Below are 12,780 nucleotides of genomic sequence, written 5' to 3' on the forward strand. Positions count from 1 at the left end.
CCGAGCCTCAAACCCTACAGTAAATATTGATCCATGCTCTCATACCTGCATTCAGATTTACGCAGCCTCTATATACACTGCGTCTGTATCAGCGAAACCTCAGACACGCAAAGCAAATATCATTTACTGTCTGGGATATCTGAGGAGCCCTGATAAGAGGGTACATCGGCGGTGACGTAGGACTCTACCCATTTCCATTTACAAATGCAATCCATTAAAGTATCAGTCACAACGAGATAACGCCCCGTATTAAACTTCCTGTATTTAAATATCCTTTTATAATATACAAGCGTAGAGGGCGATCATATTCTGGGCCCCCTGTGCTGAGATAACACGCCATTCATGGAGACCAACCCTTATGATCAGGAATGAGATTGTCAGGCTTTATGTCCTGTGTTGCCTTTTGGCAAATCAAACTGAAGTTGGAGCTTTATCCCCACAAAATTGCAGCATTGTTTCCAATATATAATACAGGTATGGGACCTATTATCTAGAATGCTTGGGACCTGGGCTTTTCTCGGTGAGGGGTCTTTCTGTAATATACCTTAAGTCTAGGTACTGTTTTATTATTACAGCGAAAAAGGAAATCATTTTTAGAAATTTGAATTATTTGATTAAAATGGAGTCTATGGGAGATGGCCTTCCCGTAACAGGTTTCCAAATAACGGATCCTCTACCTGTATTATGATGCTACCAGTAAACTAAATCTGTGTTGGTCGTCTATCTTCTGATAATCCCTGGCAGCATAATCAAGGCAAAATACAGTATATGATTACAAAATACAGTATATGAGCCTATGATTAAGTACCCTTTGGTACGAAACGTGTAAGGCTTCTCTTGTTTTTTACATATGGATTAAATAAACTATATACAATTTTTTATTACCATTCGGCTGCTTTTTTCTACTTAATTTCTGGGAATTCGGAGTGCCTGCTTTGTTCTTCACGTGTTTTTCCCATGATGGCTCCCTAAGATGAAAGGTCTGGGGCATGAGCACCCGGACCCACCTTTACTATCAGTAAGATTTATAACTTGCTCGCAAAGATTGTGATTATCCCTCAAAGTGTTTTGGGATTTAAAAATACAGTATATGGCATAGAAAAACTCAGCCGTTTGAACCTAGAAGCAACTATTCAGCAAAATAAGGGATTATACCTTAAATATGCCTCCTTGCTCTAATGTGGTTAAAGCTAGCCATAGACTATAAGGTCTGCTCATTTGATAAGGTCAAACAAGCCCATATGGGAGATATATATTAATTATTTATTAATGACCTGGAGGTGGGCATAGACAGTACTGTTTCTATTTTTGCTGATGACACTAAATTGTGCAAAACTATAAGTTCCATGCAGGATGCTGCCGCTTTGCAGAGCGATTTGACAAAATTAGAAAACTGGGCAGCAAACTGGAAAATGAGGTTCAATGTTGACAAGTGCAATGTTATGCATTTTGGTAGAAATAATATAAACTCGAACTATCTACTGAATGGTAGTGTGTTGGGGGCATCCTTAATGGAGAAGGATCTAGGGGTTTTTGTTGATAACAAGTTGTCTAATTCCAGGCAGTGTCATTCTGTGGCTACTAAAGCAAATAAAGTGCTGTCTTGTATAAAAAAGGGCATTGACTCAAGGGATGAGAACATAATTTTGCCCCTTTATAGGTCCCTGGTAAGGCCTCACCTTGAGTATGCAGTGCAGTTTTGGGCTCCAGTCCTTAAGAAGGATATTAATGAGCTGGAGAGAGTGCAGAGACTGCAACTAAACTGGTTAAGGGGATGGAAGATTTAAGCTATGAGGTTAGACTGTCGAGGTTGGGGTTGTTTTCTCTGGAAAAGAGGCGCTTGCGAGGGGACATGATTACTCTGTACAAGTACATTAGAGGGGATTATAGGCAGATAGGGGGGTTCTTTTTTCCCATAAAAACAATCAACACACCAGAGGCCCCCCCTTTAGATTAGAGGAACAGAGCTTCCATTTGAAGCAGCGTAGGTGGTTTTTCACGGTGAGGGCAGTGAGGTTGGGGAATGCCCTTCCTAGTGATGTGGTAATGGCAGATTCTGTTAATGCCTATAAGAGGGGCCTGGATGAGTTCTTGAACAATCAAAATATCCAAGGCTATTGTGATACTAATATCTACAGTTAGTACTAGTGGTTGTATTATAGTTTATGTATGTGAGTGTATAGATTGGTAGGTGGGGGTTAGGTGTGCTGGGTTTACTTGGATGGGTTGAACTTGATGGACACTGGTCTTTTTTCAACCCTATGTAACTATGTAACTATGTAACTAGTGACGAGCAAGTCTGCCCTGTTTTGCTTTGTCAAAAAACGCAGAAACATTTGCTAAAACAGTGACTTTTTCTGCAGCGATCTTTTCTGTGCAGGAATACATGGGGGAAAATAGGCAGGTTTTTGGGTTTTTTTTATTTTTGCTACGGCTTTTTTTCTCACTGTGAAAATTTCACAGCAAATTGTTGTGGCAGTTTCGAAAAAAATATTGGATAATGAAGAATCCTTTTTGCTTTCAGAGAGCAGGAGAAACTGCAGGATTTCAACATGATCAGAGAAAGACCTTAGGGGTCATATATAAAGCACAACGGCAGTTGTGGTGGCACATATTTTGCTGCAGTTTTACACATATATATTACAAGGTACTTATATTATATACATGCTCATTATGCTGGTTCCTTGTGGAAAATGTACAAAGTGTGCCCCTTGACACAGGGAATCCTGGATCAGGTCTGGGCTGAGATTCAAAATAGACCCTGGCATTGCATGTACACAGAGGCCCAAACAGCCCCCAGCAGCCAATAAATAGTGACTGTCTATGGCATCTTACAGCAGCCCCTCTGGCATTTGCCAGAACCCCCAGATTGCCAGTCTGGGCCTGCCCTGGAGCTACCACTAGTGAACTTGTGCCTAAATTTTGCCAAAATTGTGGGTACGAAACATTGCATTGTGGGTATAAAACCTGGTGACTTGTGAATGACTATACACTTTGCGTACTGCATTGTGTGTTTATGCTTTATGTTTATGAGATGAGTACGGACACAGCAACAAAGTCGTTACAATCGATAATGTATACAGTACTTTTCAAATCAATGTAAATATTCTGCTGACAAATTCAACAAACACGTTGTTTATCATTTTTATTATTTAATGACTTGTTCACATTTAGGTTAACGTTTAGTATGATGTAGAGAGTAATAATCTGAGCCTGAGTTCTGCAGAACTAAGGGAGTGGGGGGGTTCCTATTCCTCCGGTGATCAGTATGCAAAATATACTGCAAATATGCCCATCACCAAAGGGGAATGTGGGGTGTTCCAATTCCACCTGGTGCCTTGGGCGGCAATGGACAAAAATGCAGCCCTGGTTGCACCCCCATTGACACCATTTGCCACCAAGCTATTTTGGGGCTCACAACTGGCATAGTGGGGAAAACACATGTTCCTTTGTATGTACATTATCCCGTGTCATGTTATTATTTTGTAGATGATATGAACTTTCTAGCACCCATGCTGGTACATCCCTTAGTAAGAAACTTCATTATTATACAACTTCACTACAAACACGGCCCAACCGCTATCATCTCTCATCATTTATAAAGAAAACTGCTTCAAACATCAGCCATATAAATGCCCCTCACCTCCACCCTCCCACCCCCCCTTGTGTTGCTTTCTTGTTTTGCACATCTTTTAATTGCTCTTAGTCATCCGGGCTCTTAACAACAGCCAAGCAATCAACGGCCAATTATCTTGTGTCACCAGCACTGTCATTACCTCCATCTGCCAGTGCGGCCGTCACCGCTCCCCTCCCCGCACAGACTAACACAGAACCTTCCCTTTGGCACATACACTGCCTACACTCTTCCTTTCTCCATCAGTCCTAGGAAACATACCTGGAACATTCTCTTAAATGATGTTCCTTCTACAGTTATCTGTGCGTGTATAGGAGCCCGATGATCCTGGGGGGTCTCAATAAGTTAGGCACCCCCACTGTAATAAACTAATAACTTTATTCCTCCAGTTTTGCATCAGGTCGGGTACCCTGCAGATTGCTGGTAGGATTTTTAGATATGGGTCATGGGTCTGCAGGTTGTAAGTTGTGTCTTATGTTATAATATCTATATTATACTCCTTTTTATATGTTTTTTTACCCACACCCAATTCTAATAATGTCACTTCCGGTATGCAACATCTGTATTTCCTGTTTAATGGTGGTCAGCAGGTCGCTGATCACATTGTGAATAAAGCAGTTGCGGGTCTTATCCATATTTCTTTTCTTATATTACCTATATTATCTATATTTTACTCATTTACACATTTTTTAAACGGTTTTCTACCCCCGCCCACTTCTAAACATGTCACTTCCAGTATGCAGCAACTGCACTTCCTGTTAAATGGTGGTCAACAGGTCACGGATCATGTTGTGAATAAGGCAGTTGCGGGTTGGGTAGTGGGTTAAAACTCCAGATAGCGGGTCCACTCCAGCTCTCATAAATTGTTTCCTCTCAGGACTCGACTTTCAGTGAGCGCTACTGTGTGGAAAATATTGCATCACTTAATATTTTATAGCAGCCCCACTTACGTGTTTGGTACATGTTCGGTAGTGATGTAATTTCTGTCACATGACTCACTGAAACACATATATTATAAGTCATTTTGGGGGCTTTATACGGTCATAAAACTACTCTTTGACTTATAATATCTTTATATTTTACAAAAGGGGGTACATAATTCACGATAATATCCCAATATATGGTGCTGTGTGACCTCATCAGTTTTATTCAGTGCTTGGTGATGTCATATAGTCACCCCGTTTCCCATGCCTTAAGATGGTGCTGTTTCTCTATTCTCTTGGCCACGTAACTCAGCTATACCCTGTTCCTGTGTTTCTTTTTTGAAGTGATGCTTTTCATATGTCCAGTTGCCCTTTTCCATCTGTAATGATAAATGTATAAGCAATGCCCCTGTTTATCCCACTCCATCTCTGCAGTCTGCCCCAGGCTGTTCTCTTTCCTGCAGTTAAGTGTTTCCCGTATCTGGGCACAGACCTGTCCCTGCTACATGTCATTGCAACTGAGGACAGCTGATTATCCAGCACGTACAGCGCCCGGGGGTAATGCATCAACCACCCTGATCCCAGTGTAACATTAACAGTGAGTCACTAGATGTCACATATACATAGGGAACCCTCTCTAACTTGCCATTATGGAGCCTGTTCAACCCAGCTAGCTGTCTAACTGAGCAGCATACAGTACTTCATACCCCTGAGGGGGGAATCATGGGAGAGGGAAAGAGGTCTTTTCTTAATTTTAACCTTTTCCTATCTGCTGCCTGACATATCCCTGCTCATGGTTACATCATATCTCTACCAAGGCACTTTTCTGCAGAAACCTGCTCTTTTCTTATAGGCAACAAGGAAGTACATTACCTTTTAGATTGCAAGCTCTTTTGGGCAGGGCCCGCTTTACACCTTATATTGCTTATCAGTTGGGTTTTTTTTTATGTAATATGTATGTTTCTTGTACATACTAAGGATGCACCGAATCAAGGATTTGGTTCCGTATTCGGCCAAGTCTTTTTCATCAGAATTCGGATTTGGGTGAATCCATGGTGCTGGCCAAACTGAAGCTGAATCCTTTAAATCATGTGACTTTTTGTCACATAAACACGGAAGTTAAAAAATTTTCACTACGTGTGCAGTTCTTTTTACGCCTTCTACCTTAGGGCAGTGACACACGGGGAGATTAGTTGCGCCACGGCTAATCTCCCCGCAATGCCATCCCACTGGCTAGAATGTAAATCTCCGGTGGGATGGCAGACGCAGCACCCCAATTTGCCGAAGATGCCTTGTCACGGCCCTTAGTTTGCATATGCAAATAGGGATTTGGATTTGGTTCAACACTTGGCCGAATCTTTCATGAAGGATTCAGGTGCGTCCCATTGCTAGTACAGTGCTGGGGAATATGTTGGCACTTTATATCTACATATTACAATTAATATATATAATAAGTTTTGTACCACCCAGTAGAAGAGACAATCCTTGAGTGCTTTATTGCCTTGTCACTAAACCTTATTATAGTGACCTGGTCCCCTGGGTGCCTTATTGCTTTGTAACTGGTTCTGTATCACTTTATTATAATGACCCACCCCTGAGTGCCTTTTTGCCCTGTCACTGGCCCTGTAGCACCCTATATTAGTGACCCACCCCTGAGTGCCTTATTGCCCTGTCCCTGTAACACCCTATATTAGTGACCCACCCCTGAGTGCCTTATTGCCCTGTCCCTGTAACACCCTATATTAGTGACCCACCCCTGAGTGCCTTATTGCCCTGTCCCTGTAACACCCTATATTAGTGACCCACCCCTGAGTGCCTTATTGCCCTGTCCCTGTAACACCCTATATTAGTGACCCACCCCTGAGTGCCTTATTGCCCTGTCCCTGTAACACCCTATATTAGTGACCCACCCCTGAGTGCCTTATTGCCCTGTCCCTGTAACATCCTATATTAGTGACCCACCCCTGAGTGCCTTATTGCCCTGTCCCTGTAACATCCTATATTAGTGACCCACCCCTGAGTGCCTTATTGCCCTGTCCCTGTAGCACCCTATATTAGTGACCCACCCCTGAGTGCCTTATTGCCCTGTCCCTGTAACACCCTATATTAGTGACCCACCCCTGAGTGCCTTTTTGCACTGTCAATGACCCAGCAGCACCTCATTATAGTGACCCACCCCTAAGTGCCTTATTGCCCTGTCACTGGCCCTGTATCACCTTATTATAGTGACCCTACCCCTAAGTGCCTTATTGCCATGTCACTGGCCCTGTAGCACCTGGGAGCAAGATGGCGGCGCGCCCAGACGCTGCAGCTGTAAGCTCTCCAACTCGGAGTGGGGCTTACCTGGCCAAATACATTGCAAATGCTTTCGCTTTGAGTTGTCCTTTTTTGTGCTTCTGTAAATTTTGTTGTTCACGTGACAATGACAATAAAGATATTCTATTCTATTCTTTTTATAGGGACCAAGTCCCTGAGTGCCTTATTGCCCTGTCACTGGCCCTGTAGCACCCTATTTTATTGACCCACCCCTGAGTGCCTTATTGCATTTCACTGGCCCTGTAGCACCATATTTTATTGACCCACCCCTGAGTGCCTTATTGCATTTCACTGGCCCTGTAGCACCATATTATAGCGACCAAGTCCCTGAGTGCCTTATTGCCCTGTCCCTGGCCCTGTAGCACCCTATTTTATTGACCCACCCCTGAGTGCCTTATTGCCCTGTCACTGGCCCAGTAGCACCTCATTATAGTGACCCAGTCCCTGAGTGCCTTATTGCTTTGTCATTAAACCTATAAGACCCTACTCCAAAAATGTTCAGGCAGGTAAATTAGCTTCTGACTAAACCAACCACAGTGTGTGTGAATGTGATAGGGACCTTAGATTGTAAGCTCCTCCGGAGTAGGAACTGATGGGAAGGATGTATAGTGCTGCGGAAATGTTTTGATGCTATATAAATAAATAACGGGAAATTAATATTATAATAGCACAGCCCGAGTGCCTTATTGCCCTGTAACATGTATTGCACCATATTGCACTGACCCTGTATATTACCAGCTACTAAAAAATAGAGAAAATTTTGAAAAATTCTTGTAGCCCAGTCCTTCCTTCCCTTTGACTATATCAGTTTATTGTAACACATAGCTCCCGCATTAACCCTCTAATATCTAATAAACCCAACCTCTATGCTATTGGCCAGTAAATCTCTATCTGCTTGCAAGTGAGTTCAATCCAATGAAGAAATCAGGTGCGAGGGAGAGTTCATCATAGCAATCTGGGCGGGGGGGGGGTCTGGCTGCCTTTCAGTAGCCCCCACCAGCTATCGGTGTCACTGTGTGATTGTTGATGTTCAGACGCTGTCTGGAAATTGATTTTTTTTTCAAGTGGACTTGAGTCTTTCTGTGAAATTGGCCAATTGCGATGCTCTACAGGCGCCGGGGTATGGACACAGTGACAAACATCTGATCTCTAGATGGGGGTGGAAGCTGATAAGCGCTAATTACATAACAATAGCCTCAGAGATGCCTGGCTTTTTTAGTTATTTTCCAACAATTAATGGAAGCGATTGTGTACTGAGGCACAGATGCAGATAGCTATGGAAGCTGGTGTGTATAGCAGACTTGTTGCATTCACAGCCCTCGGCAGTTCTCATTCATTTTGGACCCATAACCTGACACAAGCGATCATCATGTGATTTATGGGGGGGCTGCTTCAGCCCTTTGGCACCACTTTAGTAGAAGCAACTGGCCCCTGATAAGGGACCCACCATAGGCCTTAATATAACTTTTACATCTTGTATGTAGAGAATACAAAGATCAAAGCTTTGATTAACACCGTGCTAGAACTATGGGCGTAACTTTGGGGGTCTGGGCCCCCTTGCAAAAAAAATACTCCAGGCTCCAGTGGTGCAACAAGAGCGCGTCAGCCCCCACTTGTACGAAGTGGGGACCCCGCAGTCCAGGCCTCCCCTGTGTCCCCCCCTCTGTTACTATGGGGCCTGCTTCCTCTATAGTTACGTTACTGTCAAGCCCCCTCCGCAAGTCAAGGGTAACCAGCCATGGGAGCAAAATCCTGGGTTACTACTCCCACCCACACTAAATCACAGGCGACTACCAAGGCATTTACGTCACGGAGCAGAATGAGTGACTTCAGGGGCCGGGACCATGACATCAGGAGGTGGGACTATGTGTGGCAATTGGAGATTCGTCGGTCACCACGCCAGTCAATACGATTGTTTTGCCACCAATATGGGTTTATGCACTTTAGTTACCAACAAGTACATGCTACTATTTTATTATTACAGAGAAAAAGGAAATCATTTAAAAAAAGAGATGGCCTTTCCATAATTCAGAAATTCTAGATAACGGGTTTCCAGTTCAGGGATCCCATACTTTTGTGTGTGTGTGTGTGTGTATATATATATATTCCCAGGGCAGAAAACCAAAATATACGCAGTTTAATTTAGAAAAAAACAATAAATGCCTGTCGATGTCCTGGCATCTTGTTTCTCTCTGGACGGGAGCAGGAGGTGAGATGGAACAAAGTATTTGATTAAGGGAAGGAGATCCTGCAATAATCCTGTAATCCTCCCTGCGTGTATAAGAGATGCTCAGTATAAAGCAGAGGGGGCTCAGTTACTCCTGCAGCTAAATGTCACCCGTTCACTTTACCCTTAGTTTAAGACTCTCCTCTTTGCGTCCAAATTTTGTTGCCGAATACAGAAGACAGTTGTGGCACTGGCAGATCCTACGGCTGTTATTGGTGCTTTATACGCGGATATCATAGAGGCAAGGGCTAATCATTGTGGCCCCTAGTGCTGCCCCGCAGGCGGCCTAGGTGGGGCCACAAGCCCCTCCCCTCTGTTAGGGTTGCCACCTTTCTCAAACATCCCAACATTTGAAGAATGTAAAGAGGGACATGCCGCGTCTAGCACGGCAATTTTTTTTGGCCATGCCCACTTTTGATCACACCCCCTAAATGCCACGCCCATTTTACAAAATTTAGCAAGTTATGCAAAGTATCCAGGATTAGGTTCAGGATTTGGCCTTTTTCGCGTAAACACAGAAGTTGGAAATTCTTTGACGCACACAGCGAACGCTATCTCTTCCGTTACCTAATTTCCGTATACAAATTAGGATTTGGATTCAGTTCGGTATTTGGACAAATCTTTTACAAAAGTGTTTGGCCAAGTCCAAAAAAAGTGGATTAAGTGCATCACTAGTTTGAACACATTTCTGGGGGGTTTGGGGTTTTGTTTCATATGTTATTACAGTTTTGCTCATTAAGGTGAAATTGCCCTTTAAGGTGCAAGTCTCAGTTCCAGAGACCTATTTATCTTATAAGTTACAATTGTATCTAAGTGCAGGTGTTGAGTATTCTGGGCTCTGCCAAAAGCTACTTATATAATTAAGTTTGAGAAACTTTCAATATGAATCTGGGACTGCGGGCTGACCTGTTAAAATCAGGACTGTCCTACGAAAATTGGCACAGTTAGGAGGTATGACTTTAGAATATCAGCCTTTGGGTTTGGGGGGCAGCCCCAGTTATATCATTTGGGATGGTTGATGATATCATGGGGAGGGGAAATGGGTGGGCTAGGCAGGGGAAATGGGCATGTGGGACAGGTAAATAGACGTGTGGGTGGGGAAATGGGCGGGGCAGACACTCTATTTAAAAGGGGCTGATTGGCCACAGAGAGAGTCAGGGAAAGGAGGCATTTATAGGTATGGTTTCCAATCTTACAAATGTATTGGCAGGTATATTGCTGGTAAATTTGTAATACAGGCACTGCCCTAGTTGGTGATTTGTCGGCTATGCTGGGTGGGAACCCTAGCATAGGGTGCTTAGGTTTTTTCTGTCGAAGGGGGGGGGGAGGCTGCAGTAGCACTACCTGCACTAAAAGAGACAAAATTCCCATTTAAAAACATAATTACATGAAGTAACCAGGAGCTGCTTTTTGTCACACTTGTAAACGTCTTTGCAAGTGAAGCAAGGAACATTTTGTCTTCAGTTGCCTTTTTGTGGTGCAACTGCCTTTGAAAGAGTCGTATTGTGGGTGGGCGCTTTCTGTGGGGTTTCTTTGCCGCAGTTGGGGAGAGAGGCCAGTTGAGTGTTGTTCTCCTTATGCATATATTGCACCTTTGAAGCACAGAGCAAACCAATAGAAATAGCTGCTGCAGAGCCACATGATGACCTCAGTTTTAAATATATTTTTATGAAATAACAGACCATTATCACAATGTTTTGGGGCTAAAATTCTGCTGTGGCTCATAGTAACTGTTAGTAGCATCATTATACATCTATGGTCCCCAAACTGAGGGCAGGACCACAGCCTAGGTTGAGGGATGACCAATCTGAAGGCCATTTAGAGGGGGAGAATGCCTGCTTGTACCCCTAGAAACCTAGTGTGACAATCGGTGAGAGTGAGATTTGCTGTTTTATATTATTTTCGGAACTAGATAGTGAGCAAGATATTGCTGGAACTGTGGCCAAATACTTCAGTGATTTCATATATCTGTAACCTTATTATGATTAAGGGGTGCATTGACCAAATGTCGGACCCCCAAAAAGCACAACTTTACATGAATAACACAGTAATCGTAAGCTCTTTCTTGTAGATTGTAAGCTCTTTTGGGCAGGGCCCTCTTCACCTCTTGTATCGGTTATTGATTGCTTTATATGTTACTCTGTATGTCCAATGTATGTAACCCACTTATTGTACAGCGCTGCGGCATATGTTGGTGCTTTAAAAATAAATGTTAATGTAATGTAATCTATCACCCTACTGCAGCATTTTCATTCTCATAAGCGCTTTAGCACCCCCTGGTGTATATTTAGGATATTGTATCCTATTTTTCAATTGCTGCATGTCCATACAATGAGGATTGTAGATGTGTAGGTTATGCCCCTAGGGGTATGTACCAGCTAGAGTGGGGGGCAAAGTTTGTTTTTTTTCTGGTAGGACCAGTGCCTTAAAGTTGCCATAAACCCATACTGAAAAGCCAGAAATTTAGGAGCTTGGACAAAACCCATAGGCTGAAGGACAAATGTAAACAGTTTCTGAAGCATGTCTCTTTAAATTAACCCTTGCAGCACACTGTGGTCCTCTAGTGGACTGCTTACACTGTTTCAAGCCAATATCTACCCAGGAGCTAGCTGGCTAGTAAGGGCTTAGTTGTCAGTTGTGCAAAACCACAGTTCTGTTCATCTCAGAGGAGATCAGATTCTTTAGTTTTGCACAGCAGTGTGTAGTAGGAGGATTTATAGCAAAATACCCGGATGTTATTTCACTGACTTTAATTCCTACAGAGACAGAGTAGCCACATAATTACTGTATTTAAATGTCATGACGATTACAAGAAAAATCGTCTGAATGTGACATTTATTGCAAAATAAGCTCATTAAACATAAAAACATGTAACCCTTACTACTCCATCCACAGAGCCCAGAAAAATAATGCAGCATGATAGCTAATTGTATCCTGCCTGGCAGAGCAGTAAGTACAACTACAGCTGGCACCATCCAGTACAGTACACATACTGTAGGCACCATCTCTCCCTACTATACCTGCTATCCCACAGCCCCAGTCCCTTCCCAGAGGCTATTATCCCCCCACTGCTACTATAGGCACCATCTCTCCCTACTATACCTGCTATCCCACAGCCCCAGTCCCTTCCCAGAGGCTATTATCCCCCCACTGCTACTATAGGCACCATCTCTCCCTACTATACCTGCTATCCCACAGCCCCAGTCCCTTCCCAGAGGCTATTATCCCCCCACTGCTACTATAGGCACCATCTCTCCCTACTATACCTGCTATCCCACAGCCCCAGTCCCTTCCCAGAGGCTATTATCCCCCCACTGCTACTATAGGCACCATCTCTCCCTACTATACCTGCTATCCCACAGCCCCAGTCCCTTCCCAGAGGCTATTATCCCCCCACTGCTACTATAGGCACCATCTCTCCCTACTATACCTGCTATCCCACAGCCCCAGTCCCTTCCCAGAGGCTATTATTCCCACTGATACTATAGGCACCATCTCTCCCTACTATACCTGCTATCCCACAGCCACAGTCCCTTCCCAGAGGCTATTATCCCCCCCCCCCACTGCTACTATAGGCACCATCTCAACACCAGTTCTTTTCTTACTGCAGAACTCAGTTGCACCACCCATAATGCACTTCAGAGTGACAGAGACAAGGGGCCGTTACTTATCTGTATCTG

Source organism: Xenopus tropicalis, chromosome 4 (genome assembly GCF_000004195.4).
Source record: "Xenopus tropicalis strain Nigerian chromosome 4, UCB_Xtro_10.0, whole genome shotgun sequence".
Taxonomy (NCBI): Eukaryota; Metazoa; Chordata; class Amphibia; order Anura; family Pipidae; genus Xenopus; species Xenopus tropicalis.